We start from the raw sequence: 17,444 nt of genomic DNA, 5'->3' as shown, positions 1-17,444 counted from the left end.
GCCCTCAGGAAAGTGATGTCTGATGGACCAGTCAAGCCTGAAGGAGGTGAGCAGAAAGACATGGTTAAGAAACCAACCACATCCCAGATCCTTCTTGCTATGTCTACTAACTCATTGCAGTATTTAATTATTTGTTTCCCCCACCATTAACTGCTGTAAATGTTAACATGAATCAAGAACTCTGCTTGATCTTTTCACATCAGCTCATAAATTCATAACAAAAAGCTGTGCTAAGCAACATTGCCAAACAGCAAACTTGTGCACTTCCATTCCACTGGAGGACTCGGACTTCTTCTGTTGAAAAATGGTATAACTTTGTTCATGTTGCCTAATAAAGAAGCATGCATCTGACTTGGTCTGCTTAAGGATGATTAAACATATCTTGTACTGTGACAAAAACCTAGCTGCACATTTTTATTTCTGGAATTTTAATTAGGACATTAATTTGTTTTTCTTCTCTCAATATTGTTGTTATATCAAAAGCCATCAGCATAGATATTTTGTTGAAACCACCAGTGGAAAGGAAAGGAGTTTTGATCCATGTATATCTCAATATCTTGATAATTTTTCTATCAGTATCTTCAAAAATTATTGTTCTGCCTGTAGGCACCTGTACATTAAACCTGAATGCCAGATATCATCAGCTTATCCTTGCATCACAAATAAAGAGCCAGAATCTCAACTGATTCAAATTAGCACTGTTCCTTTGACTTCTGGAGCATTTTGTTAATTCTCAAAGAATTTGAGGAAAAAGCCCAATAAAGTTGCAGACTGGACTACCAGATTCTCTCATATGCTGTAATCTCTTGCCAAACTCTCATGATTCTTTGCAAGTTTTTCTGTCAACACTATCGCACACCATGGGCAATACAGTCTAGTTGAGGAGGTTGTAGGAGACAGAAAGGGCGTTAAGCTTCAAAACTATATCTCCTTAATGATAACGAGTCATTACAGAGAAATAACGTAGTGTTGAAACGGCTGCTGAAAAGAGGCCAATTTAACAAACAAGTTTAAATGTTCTATTTTGAAGTAACGGTTGTTTCTTATTTGAAAGCTTTAAGAAGTTACTCTTCTGTAGATATATATATACACCTACACACATGCATGTTTGCACACACCAACACACAGATGCACTCACATACTGTTCTATTCCCCAGCTTGATTTCAGATCCTCAGGTCAGGCAGAGGCCAGAGGATGTGGCTGAATTCAAGTTCAGTAGTCTTGGCTGAAAGGTCCATCCTGTTCCTGTGATGTATACCATAAAAATGTAAATTACTCATATGACCTTTGAAGGTGTCATGTATATACAGATTTATCATAAAGACTTTAGTCATGCATTGTCTTTTGCTGTGGATAAACAATGCCAAAATCATTTGCTTGTGATACAAGGTTGAAGAAGGAAATAGCCAGGACACAACTTAGCTGCAAGTACCACTGTCACTGAGCTGTTACACTAGCTGCTTTACACTTAAAATTGCAAAAGGATATGTATCAATATGCATTTGGCTTATAGCAATGATGTGAGCATCTGTACAGCATCCTGGCATTAAGAGCCACATGAATGTCATTAACGTATCAGTGGAGCTGGAGTTAACATGAGGAGACCTGATATTTTTTATCTTTTTACATATGACATATATAAGCAATGCATAATGACCTACACAAAGTTTTCAAGTTTGGTTTCAGATCTCCAGCAATTAATTTTGGGTATAGTAAGAAGAATCCAAAGTAGTTAGTCCTAATTTATTCATATGAAGTGGGTTAATAATTACTTTTTTTGAAGTTTGCAAATCTCATATGCAATTCAGCGGGAGCAAATACAAGAAAAATTAATTGAAGTTTTCTTGAGTATTTAAGTTACACTAAGAGAGATTATGACCTTGCATAGAAAAAGTGCCAAAGATATTCAAACAAACATTTGATTTACAGAGTTCAAGGGAAGAGGAGATGAAGTTAAAAGAGGTTTTCTGTCCAATTCAAAAATTTTAAAATTTGAGACTGTTCTGAACATTGAGTATTAGGGCATCAGTTTGCAAGTCCATTGCTGCATGGATGCTGCACTGCTGTCTTTACCACCCATCAAAGTCTGTTTAACAGGTTCCTCTTCCTGGTGCCAACAAATGAATTGGTTTCATGGAATAGAGCAATGATCTTAGCACGTTATTAAGGTCTGATTTTGCAGTTTTCATCAATGCATCTCAAATTCCTTTATTAAGGAAGCCTTTATAAATATTCTACAACCTAATTATTAAACCCCCAGCCACAAGATGATAATAAAACAGTAATTCCAGGAGGACTTTGTGAAAAAAATGAATCATTGCTTATTACACATATAAAATTAAGCACATTTCTTTCAGGTACTATTCATTATTCAGGTATTATTTATGCCATACATAAAGGTATGAATTAGCCTTTATCCATCAGATGAGTCAGCTTCCTTAGACAGACTAAATCAATGTTTCCTTTAAATTAATATTTTATCACAGAGAAGGATCTTTCCCATCATTTCTTGATAGGTTGCTTGTGTTTTAAATATGATAAATGATTTTAGAATTCCAATGCTATTAGAAGTTACAGATATTCTGATGATATTTACCAGTTTTCTGGATGTGAGCATATAAACAAAGTATGTAGATGTATCTGCAATATAGTTATTTATCGAATTGGCCTTCTCAAAAACAGTGTATAACATCAAAAGGATAAGCCACATATTTCATTTTAATAATTTCCAATAAAGCAAATAAGAAAGCTAAGAAAAGGCAACATTTCCTGTCAGTGTCAGAGCATAAAGTGAAAAGGTGCACAAGCCTCACTACAATGGAGAATTTTAGCTCCACTGAAATTAGAGGCTCAGAACACACACAAAATATTCACCATATATTTAGCCTGAATCTACAAAATTGGCTATTTTTTTTAAGTATATAATTTTATAGGGAATTCTAGTCTCTTCACAGGTATTCTATGTACTTTCTTTGTGGTTAAAATCCAATGAGGTTGTCTTTATTTGTGGAGGAAAAGATGCCAATTTTGCCCCAAAAGGCACAAGGTGTAATACATTAAAATATTGACTGGTCAGCAATAAAATCCCTCTATGATCAAAAGAGAGAATTTCTAGAAAACTGCTTTATTTCTTCCTAGGATCCTTGTATCACAGTAAATTCACATTTAAATAGCTGAGCAGATGATTTTAAGCCTGAACCTCGTGGTAGTCATACACGTTCTTCTATCCTTTCAAACAAACACTCATAAGAGAGAAGTTGAGTAGATACCCTATTGCTGGAACATCCATGTGATGATAGAATCCACAGGAGACCTGAGCTTTTAACTGCCTCGTATATATGCTTCCTCTTTTATCTGGCACAAAAAACCACTGCCAAGACAAAAGCACTGCTATTCACCAGTCCTGAATTAGTCAGCAAATGTTCAAGATCTGGTAAAAAATACCAACTGTTTCAGGTGAAAGACCAACAATAACAGTTGGTATGAGAAAGATATGGTGGGGAGTGGGGACAGGGACCCACTTAGTGTACTACAAACAATATATTGCTACAACAATTTCTATCCATTTTTCCCTATGTTTTACCCAGTAGTTTGTTCTCATAATATGACAAGCTTTTTGCAGCCCAAAACCTCCAGCAATTTAAAAATCTCAGCATTGTCCAAAAACCTCCAATACGAACTAGTGCCTGTACCTACAACCTACTGAACTCTCTCATTTTCTATACAACATTCCATCTTTTACACTACAAGTTTTACATTGTGACCCAAAAGCTTTTCTGTGATATCCTAAGAGGATATTACTTTCCAAATAGTTATATGTTTCAAAATGATTTTACTGGTCAGAGAGAGGCATACTATCAAAACTAAGGCTGGAAGCTTCCCACAAAAACAGATAGACTGTGCATCAACATTTCCATAACTGTACCCAAGATACCGGCTTGAGGTACCACTGTTCAATTTCTAGCCATTTAATTGTAAGAAATTAAGTTCACAGGTATTTTCTTCATCACTAACTTCTATTTGCTAGCCTTAGCAACAGTGTAAAAAATTAATTTCTAGGTTGTACTAATCTTTTGGATCAGATTTGATTGCACCGGAATTATAAATAGCTGCTTATTTAGACTCTCTTTAGGTACATATCCATTTTCACCCTCATTTTCCATTTTCACCCTTTTAATAGGCAAAGCCATGTTCTAATTTCCTAAGATAACTTAGGGTGTTTCTTTTGTGCTGTACTTTATTCACTGCCCGATAAAACTGTTTTATGCCTAGTTTCACTAGGCTCTTAATTTCCAAATAAATTAAATGTGCTTTTGTGTTACTGGAAATAACCAATTTTCATAAATGGTTATCAAAACAAGAACAGTTTGTCCCTACTCTCTGCAGACAGCATAGTCTGAGGCTGCCTTTTGAGTCTCTTGTTTCAGCCTAAAACCCAGCACATTTTGCTTCTACTATTTACTCTTCCACCATTTTAAGCTGACATATAATTCCAGGAAATTGCTCAGATTCTTCACTTGATAAATCCTATTTAAAAAGTTGATTAAATGGTAGCCTAAGCCTATGAAGCACAAAGAAAAAAATTATATCATCAGAATTGCTTTGCTGGGTGAAGGAATACAATCACCATGTTTTTAGATATGTGCAATTCTGTTACCATTACTCACTTTATATGATAAATTGCTCTGTGAAGAGTTGTGCTGAAATTTCACAAAATATCACAATATGATTGAAGCAATATCTAATATACAAATGTGGCTGAAATGGGACTGTTCGATAGGAGGAAGAGTGAGGAAAGGAGACTATTAGAACTAACTTGCAACATATCCCTTTGATCACTGATTTTTATGCATCTCCACTCTGTTCACAGAGATGCAAATAGCAGTCCCAGTTAGCAAATTTTACTCTGCAGAGCTCTACAGAGCAAACCATAGCAACACTGGCTTTTAGTGCTAGCAAATCCTTCTTAAAATTAGGTGAACTGGTGTTTGGGGCTAGTGGACACAAGCCAGCTAGAAGACCTTCTGCATGAGGATTCAGAATGACTGCACGCTGCCCTGTCTATGAGTCAGTAGAAAACCTAGAGCAGATCAGAGATGGCACTTGTTCCTGTGGTTGTTTTCTCACATGGCTTACACTGAGGAGATTCAGCCCATTTTGTTCCCTGAGGTTTGTCACAAGACTGCCAGTAAGAGCAATTTTTCAAGCAATTTGAGGCAAAGTCTCCAAGGTTAATCCCGAATACACACCCAAATATTTTTCCCCTATTCTTGTTTGGATTATAAATAGGGTTATCTTTCCCAGTGTGCTTGGACATTTATGTTTCTGGTCCTAGACAGACACCCCAAGAGGGGAACAATCATTTGAAAGGAGGAGAATGCATCATCTACAGTCTAGTCCCCAGGAGAAAGTTTTGTGTGAATCTGATCTTTTTATCCACATGATGCACAGCACTGCACAGTCCAGTTTTTAATTTGAAATCCTTCTTTAAAAAAAGATACCCATTCATGTAGAAAAATGGCTGGAGCAGCTGACAGCACTGGATTGTTTCCACTTTGCTACTGACTGATTTGACAGTTCAAAGCTATAGGTTTTCTGTGAATTATCTCCCTTAGGTTAAAGAAAGAAATTCTCTGTTGTAAGAACTGCCTTTTCTGAAAGATTAAGTGAAGTCATCAGTTTTCCATTCTTTCCTTTCTTATTAGCTTCAATAGGACATTTTTGTTATGCTGAGGCATGACACATACATTTTACTTAGTTATAAAATTTGATTTCTAACTGGCTCCATAAGCAAAAGTTAGAAAAAAAATGTAGATATATAAAAGGGGAAAAGAGGCAAGGTTCGAATTTCTGGAATCAGCAATTCTTTTCCAAGAAGGCATGAGAGTAAGCTCCTGAAGATCTTTCTGTTAAATGAATTTTTTTTTCCTCATAAACAATAGTGAATACAAAGGACATTTGTCTAACTATTATCATTTTCTCATTGAAAAATGCTGACCCTATGCCGGAGATAGTGTTATGATTCACTTTCTTAAAATCTACAAGTAGGCAACCAAGAAAACTTCCTGCTTGTTTATGTACTATTTTCTGAAATGGTTGAACTGAAACTTCTGTTTATGCCAACCCATATGAAAGATAGTAAAACAGTATCACTCAGTGGTAGCATTAACATTGCTAGCTACTAAATATGACATCTCTATCCAACAACATATCTTCAGAGTAGGTAAAGGATATGGCACCAGGATAAGATAGGACTAGTAAACAAAAATGAAAACAAGGGAGAACAATAGCAGAAATTCTGTACACTAGTTCAGAGGAAAAAATCCATATTAGAGCTTTTAATTGTCATTTCCTATTTCTATTCTTTACAGCCAGATGGTTTGAGGTTACAGTCTTTACCAAGCAACGATAAATTTTGGAAAGAGCTCCTGGACAAAAGACTGGAAAGGAGGTCTCTTCTTTCCCAGTAAGAGGCCAAATGATGATACTGCATAATGATCTGGTTATACTTTTCCTCTTCTATCTGCTGATACCTGAAGAGTATTTTTTCTTCTCAAAAATAGAATTTCAGCATGATATGTAATTTTCAGAAAGACCTGAAAGATCTTTCTGATCTTGAAAATGAGAAGTTATAGTAAAGCTTTCTTCTTCCCATCCCCACGGGCCAGGAAACATTTAGAAATACCAAAAGAGCAGTGAAACTTAGCTCTTCCTTACACTGGCTGTCTAATATTTCAACAACACCAGTTGCCTTTCCCACAACTCTCCTTGAGACAACATTATACATTTAGGCAAAGCAAGGCGACATTTTACACTATCAAGCAACCCTGGGATGTCAGAAGAGAATATTTAATCTGTGGACCAGAGAAAACTGTTTAACAAGTCACTGCCAAACTATTGAACTCTCTAGAGAGCAAGTTACCTCTCACCTGAACTTTGATGTCAAAATCTGAGAACTTAGACATTTCCTGGCATAGACAGGTGTAAGTAGGAGCCCTGTAACTTGGAAGTGCAGTTTTCCTCCCGAGGCCTGCCCTAATCTCGCTTTCGTTTCTCGTCCTTTTTGCGGACGGGAGCCCAATGGCCCAGCAGGGCGACAGCTCTTCTGACGCTTAGAAGGCTCCGGCTGCTGAGACTAGAGGAGCAGCAGACTGAGTTTACTCAGCCCTTCTAGTTAGAGTTCATAGGAAAGTTTTTATATTTGGTCAGAGAGAAAGGGCAAGACTAGAAGTAAATCTATGAATAATTCTCTTGCACATGAGAGAAGGGATCAGGCTCTAACTTAATAGAGTACAAATCTAACTAACCCTGGTTATTCCGTCTCACATGAAATATTGCCTGACTACAGGCATCCTCACGTTTTCAGAACTTGGAAGTTTGCTTCAAATTTAGAGGTCTAGATTTATCTGTAAAATTATACATGTGTAGAAAGTGTGGTGTCTCACAAGTTATGAAGGAGTTTCTCTGCATCCAGATCTGAATTTGTCACAAAAACGGCTGTGAATGTATTTGTGGATTTTATCTCTTGTCCCAAAACTGACAGCTGTTGCTCATTACTTTTGCAGAGTAGACAGGGAAAAAAATAGAATGTTGAATTTTAGGATTTTCAAAATCCAGTCGTGAATCTAAACTTTGTCTAATCATATCCATTTACCAAGAGATCTGATGGGAAAGGAACCAATATAGAAAAAGATTTAAATTAAGATAAACACTAGAGAGTCTAAAAATACATTATATTGAATGTATCATCAGGATATAGCTATTTCTAAAGAAAATTATATTTTGATTATAAATAAATGTAAAGCAACTTCTAAGTCATTTATAAAGACTGAATTCTTATTTAAACTTATTTAGCACATTAAAAAAAATTCTAAATTCTTTCTACTTTTATTCACCAATTTAACAATCTAAGAAATAACTTCAGACACTAGCTTCTACAGCAGTCTTTAAATATGATGGGGATGTATGCTATACTAAGCAAGCTTGTGCATAAGGGAAGGAGTAGAAAACACTTCTTTGCACTAACACTGTATTTCGTTTGCTTCCATATGTTTTACAGATGTGTGACCACCCAGTTGTCCTCACCTGTGAGGTAGTTGTCATGATATGGCCAAAACAGACAGACAGACACACAAATGAAAATCACTGGAAGTCACATAGGTCATTCAAACACTATGATAATTGAGGTTACGGATGAGTTTGGTACAGGCATGATATTGTCCACACACAGGCTGGGAAGCTGATATAATGCACTACAATGGAGAGCTAGACTTTTGTTTTCTGAAATCTCTCCCTTACCCAACATTACCTACAAGTAGTTTTCCAACATATCATCCTACTCATAGGAATCGACAAGATACCACAAACTGAAAGTGACAGAGAAACCCAGGACAGAGTTCACCTATGTCTGAGCAGGGCGCGGTACAGTGCTCTGTCTGTGCTGGCAAAATATGATGTCTCTTGCTCTCCAAATGAGAGACTGGAGGTACTTGTTAACTAATCTGTGATTTTGCAGTTTATTAATTTATATTAACATCTGTGAAGGTATCCTATGAACAACATACAAAGTCATGAAATAGACTAAGGAACATTTTTATCTTAAAATAATTTAAGTGGACAGATTTTTTCTGTGGCAGTAGGCATTACAGATGTGGGTAAGAGAGTTTAAAAAAGAGACTTATGTGACAGCTCAGTTTAGCAGTGAAGAATCACTTTACAGAATAAAAGTTCTATATTAACTGACAGTTCAGCCGAAGGATTGATGATATATAGCTTGCTTCATTCCCTTCTTCCAGCATCAATTATTAATCTGGTTTCACATTACATTTGAGGAGTCACACTCAGCTTCCTGCTCCACAAGTCTGCAACAGCCTTCACCAAAAATAATATTCCTCCAGTCACACATAAATAATATAAGTACCAACTTTAGGCAAGATACTTTTGGGGTTCTGGCTCTTATTCAAAGTTATTTTCATTTAGATAGTAATTCATTTCTTTTTTAATAAAGAATCTCTTCTAACTGCCTGCTTTAGGGTTTCAAGGTTCACCAAAATAACAGAGAACTTCACTAAGGCTTCACAGAATATCTTTGCAAACAAATATTTTTAATCTTCAGTATATATGGTCAGTCAAGTGAAACAGGTAAAACACAACAATAGTAGAAGTAGCAGATGTAATAGGTGACATTTACAAAATAAAAAAAATCATAAATTCTCTATTAATGTTTCCCAAACAATTATGTTTTTCAATATGAGAAGAGCTGCTCTAACTGTCTTGTATTAATTATGTGTAAATTCACTGCATCCTTTCTGTGTGTATTTCTCAACTTGCTAAATGCTGAATATTGGAAAATTTGTTAAATTAGCTCAACAAAGTCCAAACACAAAACAAAGCATTTGAAGTAAAAATAACATACACTGGTGTACATTTTCTACACTGAGTATTCTTAAGCATTTACATGTGAATAAAAATCCATGCATTCAAATTCTTGGTATACACTAAAATAGAGCCAGGCATGAGCAGTTGAGAAATATAATGTAGCAGCAGTTTTGTGTCTGAAGAGAGGTGAATATCTTCATAAAATTTCTGTGACTATAGCTGACATACATATGACATTTCCTTTCAGCTTCCTCTCCTCTTCAAAGGTCAAACACAATGCATGTTTCATGAAGAAATGAGGAAAATATTTCATGAGGAAATACCACTGGGACCCTCTCTTTCCCTCCACTCCTTTTTTTCTTTTGTTAAAAAAAAAAAAAAAAAAAAAAAAAAAAAAAGATTACCCAGCAAAATGTTTCAGATGAATAGCTGATTTTCTGCAGCTTTAATCAGAAAAGTAATGTTAATCAACTAACCCATATTCTCCATAACTTCCCTGGCACTTAATTTGAACTATTAATATGATTATAAAAAAAATAGCAATACTCTTTTGTTTAGAACACCTTGTTCTAAGCGAAAATAAACATCTACAAGAGATGATACCACAATACTGGAGAGTAAAGTAACAAGTGAAAACCTGTGCAGCATGTAATTTTGTTGAATTGCGTTTTTTTTCTTGACACGGATGGCATTCATGTTTTACAACCTCTTTTGGTAACCCACTGTTCCTGCCCTGTACAGCAAGGTCTACTAATCACCGACCTGCAGAAAGCTCTGTCTCCACTGGCTCGTCAGCCAGTAGTTTTGGCAGTGGATACAGCATGGATAGCGAAGGCGGCAGCAGTACCACAGGAGAGAATAATCTATTTCCCATCCCAAGAATGTAAGGCTTTTCCTTTAATATACTGTATTCTACATGCACTGACAATGCTGTGTATAGCACTTTTACCTGCCAGTCATTTTCTCACGTAGTTTCCTCTGCAGACTTGAGTTATATGGTAGCCTAGCATCCAAGTGGGGAGAAATTCTCAGAACTCATACTTGTCACATGCTTTTTGCACACTGAAATATTGATAACCAACAAAACCCATTCTTCAACCTCGTGAATTTTTTGGTGTCAAACAGCAGAGAAGATGAAACTTTCTTAAAACTTTGGTGCAAGTATGTAGAGGTGGACTTGCATTACTTGACTTTAAAAGTAAATTTTCCCAAGCTTGAAAACATTCAGCTTGAATTTTCAGATTGATCTCCTTACAGAAATAAATGTTAACATCAGAACTTAAATTCAGAGATCAGATCTGACCCAACTTTCTCCAAGTTTCAAATAGTTTAAGTAGAATTTTTCAGAAAGACTCCATTGGCAATTTTGTTAAAGATTTGGGTCTGGAGTCCTTGTAGGAATTACCAAGCTATTATCAGTGCAATGGTTCTATAATTCATCTATACTCATCTATAAAATGATTCAACTTTCAGCCAGTTTCCTGGGATAGCTACACCACAGAGAAAAGTGATACTAGGATTTTTTTCTCTTCATTTTGTCAGCATGTGCCTTACTTTTGCTATTTCCTTCATAGGAAAAAGTAATTCCACTCAATCAGTTGACTTCTTCTAGCCTGAAATTTTTATATATTGACTATTCTCAAAATATATAGGTCCGTGAAAAATATTGATCAGTGTTCCTTGCTCACTCAGTATGTGCAATAGTTGTTCCATGTTTTCCTCCCAGGCACATTTTTCTTTTTTTACTTTTCCCCTGCAGTCCTGAGTTATTGGTCACAAGGGCTTAATACAGTCTTCCAAAAAACCGTGACTGATCCAAAACAGAAAACATTCAATTTCTTCCCTAGAACTGTAAAATTCCTAAATATTAATTGTTTTCTGAAATACAATCCAACAGCATTTGACTGCAGGTTATTAGGGCCTAAAAAGAAAGATAGCTACCAATTTAACTTTTCCGTTTCCCCTTCCTTACGCAGGAGGACCAAAGTGAGCTCAGGCTGTCGTGTACTAGTTGATTAATCTTTACTGAACTTTTCACTCATCTTGTTCTATATTAAAAGGAATTATACTTCACAGTGGTAGAGGTGACTTTTAACAGGACTTGACAATCTCAAAATAAAATTATTCTGCAGTCATCCCTAATAACAAAAGCACAGATGTAGAAAGGCTTTGTCTGTACAAACCTAAAACACAACTCTCAAGAAAACTTCCTATTTTACTGACACTAAATTTGAGTCCAAATAATACCACCTGCTGTGCATTGTCTAGCAACAAGGCAGCATCTGCAATTACTTGGTATTTGCTTGACAGATTCACTATCAAGCCCCAAATCAACAGCACTTCCACCAAAAAGCATAAAAACCTCTCAATGGCTTTCAGCTTTCCTCTTATAGTAATTGGTTCCCAAGAGTTTTACTTAATTAAACAAAATAGTTAAAGCCCATGTATTTCCTGTTACATGAGCTAGACTACCTTTTCTATTGCATTCTTAAAGTAAATTGGTTATTTATAGATATTGGACAGACCCTCCAAAAGGCACTCAAGACATTTACACAACAAATGGTTTTTTTTCCTTCTTTTCTTTTTTTCTTCCCTTTCCTTATCCTGAAGGAGTATATATGGCAATGTAACAAAAATGAACGACAAAATTACTGTTCATCATCAGAGACCTTAGGGATCATCTCAGGGGATGAGTTTTGAAGGAATGGACCCTTTTCATTTTGAACTGAGGGCAAAAAAATATATATTTATATATCTGAATTTATACATGGCAAAATCTAATCAGCTTTTATGTTTGCACTAACTTGATAATGACTGCAGGGACTCTGACCTCATACACTAATTCACTATGCCAAGGGGACCACAATTCACAATTGGGATATGTAGTATTAAATGAGCTAAATAATTTTAATATCTTGGCATATAAAACCTTTTTGTTTTTGTTCAGATTAAAGTTTTTGACTTACATATAGAGAAAGTATTAGAGAATCCAGATTTTAAACTCTTTAGTTCAAATGCTTTTGATCTTAGGAACATTCAGCCAAGAGGTAAAACAAAAGAATTAAATAGTGACACCATGGGAATTGTTTGATGAAATAACTAATTAAAATAGTTACTGATATCAAATACTGTTACAACTATCACAGGAAATTATTTTACACAATTATACACAGTTGAATAATACATTTTATAAAGTCTTTCTATGCGGGAAATCATTTGTAAAAATCTCTTATCTAATTGTGAGTGTTTGTAATACCCCTTAAAATTACTTATACTATCATCTAGGATAAGGACCAGATCCTCTATGCCTTTGAACTGTGTAACCATGCGCTCCAGTACAATGTCTGTGTACTGCTGTTAACTTAAAATACAGTTTATACTGGTGAAAAGTAACTGAATAGCAAGTAAGGATTCGAACCCTAGGGACTCATAATTCTTGTATCATATTTATAATATTTTACAAAAACATATTAAATCAGAAAATAAGAAAATAATATTTTCTGTCAGTTAAGATTGAATTTAATTGACATTTTTATACTTGTTATCTTTTATTCTATTGAGAACTCAGACAGTTTTTAATTGCTTCTTTGAAACATCAGTCTGGCTCATTGGTTGGTGTGAAAAGTACTGACCCTTTAACCCAAAAGAAATCATACACACCTGAAGATAACAGCCTTACACCCTCTGCCAGAGCACTTCAGAGAGACTTAAAGTAGAAAGGCAAATAGAAGCACAAACTTCTCATAGCAGCAAACATGCTTTTGAAGATGATTATAATCATACCTTAGAGCTTGCAACAAATATATTTAAAGTTAGTTTTTATTTTACTTAACTTTCACTACCTAAAAGTAAATATCTAGAGAGTCACTCAGGTTCTCTCTATATGCTGGAAAAGACAAGCACCTCCAGAGTATGACTTATTCCGCTCATCTTACCTCAAGATTAATGCAAGTCTCAGAACTAAATCATTTATTGTGCAAAAACTAAACTGCAATATTAAAGCAATTACTAGATGATGATAATGACTACTAACAAGCTTTACCTCAGAAGCGATGGCACTGTAGTCTGAATAGCCACGTGGTTACTCCATATGACCTCTTCTAAATGGTCTGTCCAAAAAGCAATAGGAAAAAAATATTATTTTTACTATTTTTTTATTTTTTTATATATACACATGTGCACACACACGTGTTTTTTAGAAATATCTGGAATGTTAGGATATGAGTTTATCTTTTTGTACTGAACCAAGCCTCACTGGCTTGGATACGTTATTTTCCTAGCTCTCATCTCCTTATGGCCTTGCTCACAACTACCACCATATTTTTTGACAGTGGGAAGATGAGCCAGAATGGACAAGAACCAGTAAAGCAGTCGGGAGTGGGATTAACCGATGCAGAAGGTAAAAAGAAATACAAACAACACTATGGTGATATACCATTTTGTTAATAGAATTGGTATAACTATTTCTTCTACTTATTATGCTATGAAAGACTAGCTTATGCTCTTTGTATTATAGATTAAGGTCCTGACTTTCATTTATTCTAAGGGCCCTTTTTACACATAACACTGTTGTAACGAGTCTTGAGTTTAAATGAGAATCATGTCTTAACTGTTTATTTAAAGTAATTAAGCAGTCAGATTGCAATGAATAATATCTGTCTTTCAATGTTCATTGCTTTTGGTAGTATTGGAATAAAAAAATGTAAAGTATGGATCTGACTGACCCGTTAAATCAGTAGTTCTCCTATGGCTCTCAGGCAGTATTTTTATACCATCTCAGAATATTTGCTTCATAAAACAAATATTAAATTTGGTGTCTATATAAAACAGTCAGTTTAAATAAAAATGTTAGTTAAATATCAGGTCTGACTACTGCACTTCCACCATAGTGAAACTTTTATGTGATTAGGAAATCCTGAGTGAATTATTTTGTCATCAATGTGGTGCTGCTAAAGAAGGAGCCATTGTATTTTTGGAGATGGAAAGAGCCCGGCAGGATGGCTGTCAATGTTTCATGAGTAATGTGATCATCTCTTTCATATGTAATAATGGACAACTGCATGAAAAATAAGAGACGGATATGTTAGGAAAATTCCATTTCCCGTAGCATATAAAATATTTTGTTTCAAGTATGTTTTCTTTAGACCTCAAATATAAAACTTAATTATCATAAACTTCATTTTATTATTTAAGTAATACTCTTATCATTTTAATGCATTTCAGTATGGTTTGGGGGGGTTAATTAATTCAAAAATTGAAATTCATATGTACAATTGAAGTTAACTCCATTTGAAGTCCAGCATTAAAGGAATCAACCTTTATCAGGTTTCTGCAATCTGTATACACGTGGAAATAATTACTATTACTATATTTGAGGTAGAAGCGGTATGATGTTTTGTAGACTTGAAGAAATGAAATTAGAATTTGAAGGTAGAACAGTAAAATAGTCTTTTCCACATCAAGACTCCTGAAGTGTGCATATGCATTGGGATGTACTGAATCTTTTTCACAGTACTTCTCATGTGAAAATCCAAATTAATCTTCTTATTAAATTTCAATTTGTTAATGACATTTATAATTATTAAAAAATATATTTTTGAAAGAGAAATGGTGAGATGAAAATGGGAAATCAGGAATTTTCCATTTTTTATTTTGTTATGATGTGTTTTATACAGAATCATAATTGTAAACAAATAGATTTTTGTCATTTTGTTCATCAATAATTGCCCCTTAATGCTTTGAATCATACCTTAGCATAAACAAATACAAAATGTTTCAATCTGATGTTTGTATCAGTGAAAAAGAAAAAAAAAAACTTTGGTCATGTTCTGAAAGATGGTCACTAAACTAGATTTCTGGAAGTAGATGTGTTTCTCCTCATCTTCAAAATCCACAAATAACTCTGGAACTGGAATTCAATAATTTTCACTTATAGTGCAATTCATCTCCCTAACTAGAGAACTCCAAGTTAGAATTCCAAATTTGAGGGGCAAGACTGTCAGGAAAAAAGGTACTTCAGAGACTGAGCTGCATAACCTTGTTCAGAATGAAATGAATAGTCCTTTGCAAGCATTGTTTCTCCCTGTTAAGAGAAGCCAAGGTGATCAGTTAAGTTTTTAGGGCCTGACTTTTAGTTAACTAAACTTTGACAAATCACTCTTGAATGATAAAATTAACTCCTAAGAGCTGGAAAATATTTTAAGAATCTTTTACTTTGAACACATAGATTTAATGATCTTTTGGGGATATAGTAAAGTATTTAGATGAATTGAAGATCAACCAAAATAATTACTTCTTGTAATTGTAAATTGTAGTATTCTTTTTCTAGATGAAATGGATGAAAATCTTTGTTATACAGTCTTAAAAATCAACTGATACTATAGTATCTGTAGCATACTTAGCTATTTTATGCACCAACTGAGCTCTGCAATTAACTGGAAGCAAACATTCATTCTCATTTTTCATTAATTTGTAGAGTGCAGTAGCTCCTGTAGTTGACATTTATATTCTCATCTGCAAATAAGGATTCAGAGTTATAGTTCAGACCTTTTAATTCCAGTACTATTTTTACATTTCAAATGTTCTTAACTGATGATTTTTGTGAAAAGTAGCCTGAGGATTATTCTCCTGAAAACTGTACAGAATAAAATTCAGTTGCTTCCTCATGGGAATCTACTTGAAACGTCCTAGTTGTCCAAGCCATTCACATAGGCCTGGCAAACAAGGCAGGAGATACGGAGGGTCATGTTCTTTGGGACCAGTAGGTGTGGGCAGGGCAAGGTAGGGACTCTCAAACAGCATTGAAAATTTAAGATTAAGTAATTGAAACAAGACTATAGTAGCAGGGCTGGGATTCAGATGAAAGCAAGACACCAAAGTTTAGGCTTATACATCAGTGGGCTCATCAGAGAAAATTATACCTCTTTCAATCAGTTTTGTAATTGTTTACTTACTTGAGAAATATGCTAATGTATTGCTGGGAATAGTTTTTGTGCTATCGAGACGTACCAGTTAAGTTACAACTAAATCTTGGAAAACAGTACTCTTTAGTTTGACACAACCAAATGCTCAATATAAATATGGTTATTGCTATGATAAACTTTGTTTCTCTGAACAAATCAGCTTGTCATTTTCTGTATTTTCATATTACTTAAAAATATAAAATAATTCAGAGTTTTGTTCTTGGACACTGTGCTAATATTACTTTTATTGTATGCACTGTTGCATGCTATCTTACACTTTACCTGAGCAGATGAAAATCTTCATCTTCATAGACTCCAGTAAATATGATGCTTATTGTAATCTTCATTGATTTATGCAAACAGGTTTCTCTATTCATCTCAGAAAGTGCAATATTATTTGTTTAAAGGTCTATTTTGATGTGTTAATGGAATATTAAAGGCGTTAAAAAAAATCATGTTCCTTGTAAGGATTTAAACTAACAATTAAAAATACATGATTAATACTTTGATTTGGTCGTAGATCATGATTAGTCTATCTACCCTATGTAAATGCTGGATCAGTAGATCCCAGTTGGAATTTTCCACTACCAAGTATTTATCCAATGAAAAAGATATGGGAAAACTTTTTTTGTATATTCTAAAAGTGTGAATTTACAAGGAAATTTTAGTTGTAATTATTTTAGGTAAACCCAAGAAATATATATTTCTTTTTAGTTTAAACACTTTGCTATAAGGAAATTTCGGATATCCTCATTCTGGAGATGCTATATAAGTGAAAAACATCATTCCCCTAAGATTATGGCCATTTAGGTCCATCTCAAAAAACATGCTTCTAGCAAAGATGGATATTGTCCAGCTTCACTCAATCAGTATCTTCTGGAGTGAATGAGTATTCATAACACTCCTGTCACTGCCTATGTTTTGCCTTATTCTTGTTAGCATTTTAAGTCAGAAAGTTGTATGTTTATATGGGAACTGAGTGGCTCCTGACCTTTGTCTTCTGAGGGAGTAATTTTTCTCTCTCTTTTTATTTTGTTTTAATTTAATTCCCATCTATTTTTACTGAAAGTCTAGCTTTCATCACCTGGGTTTATACCCTGAGA

Source organism: Rhea americana, unplaced genomic scaffold (assembly GCF_003343005.1).
Source record: "Rhea americana isolate MKP2758 unplaced genomic scaffold, rheAme1 scaffold_1, whole genome shotgun sequence".
Lineage (NCBI taxonomy): Eukaryota > Metazoa > Chordata > Aves > Rheiformes > Rheidae > Rhea > Rhea americana.
The sequence above is the reverse complement of the archived record's forward strand: the minus strand, read 5'-3'. Positions refer to the sequence as shown.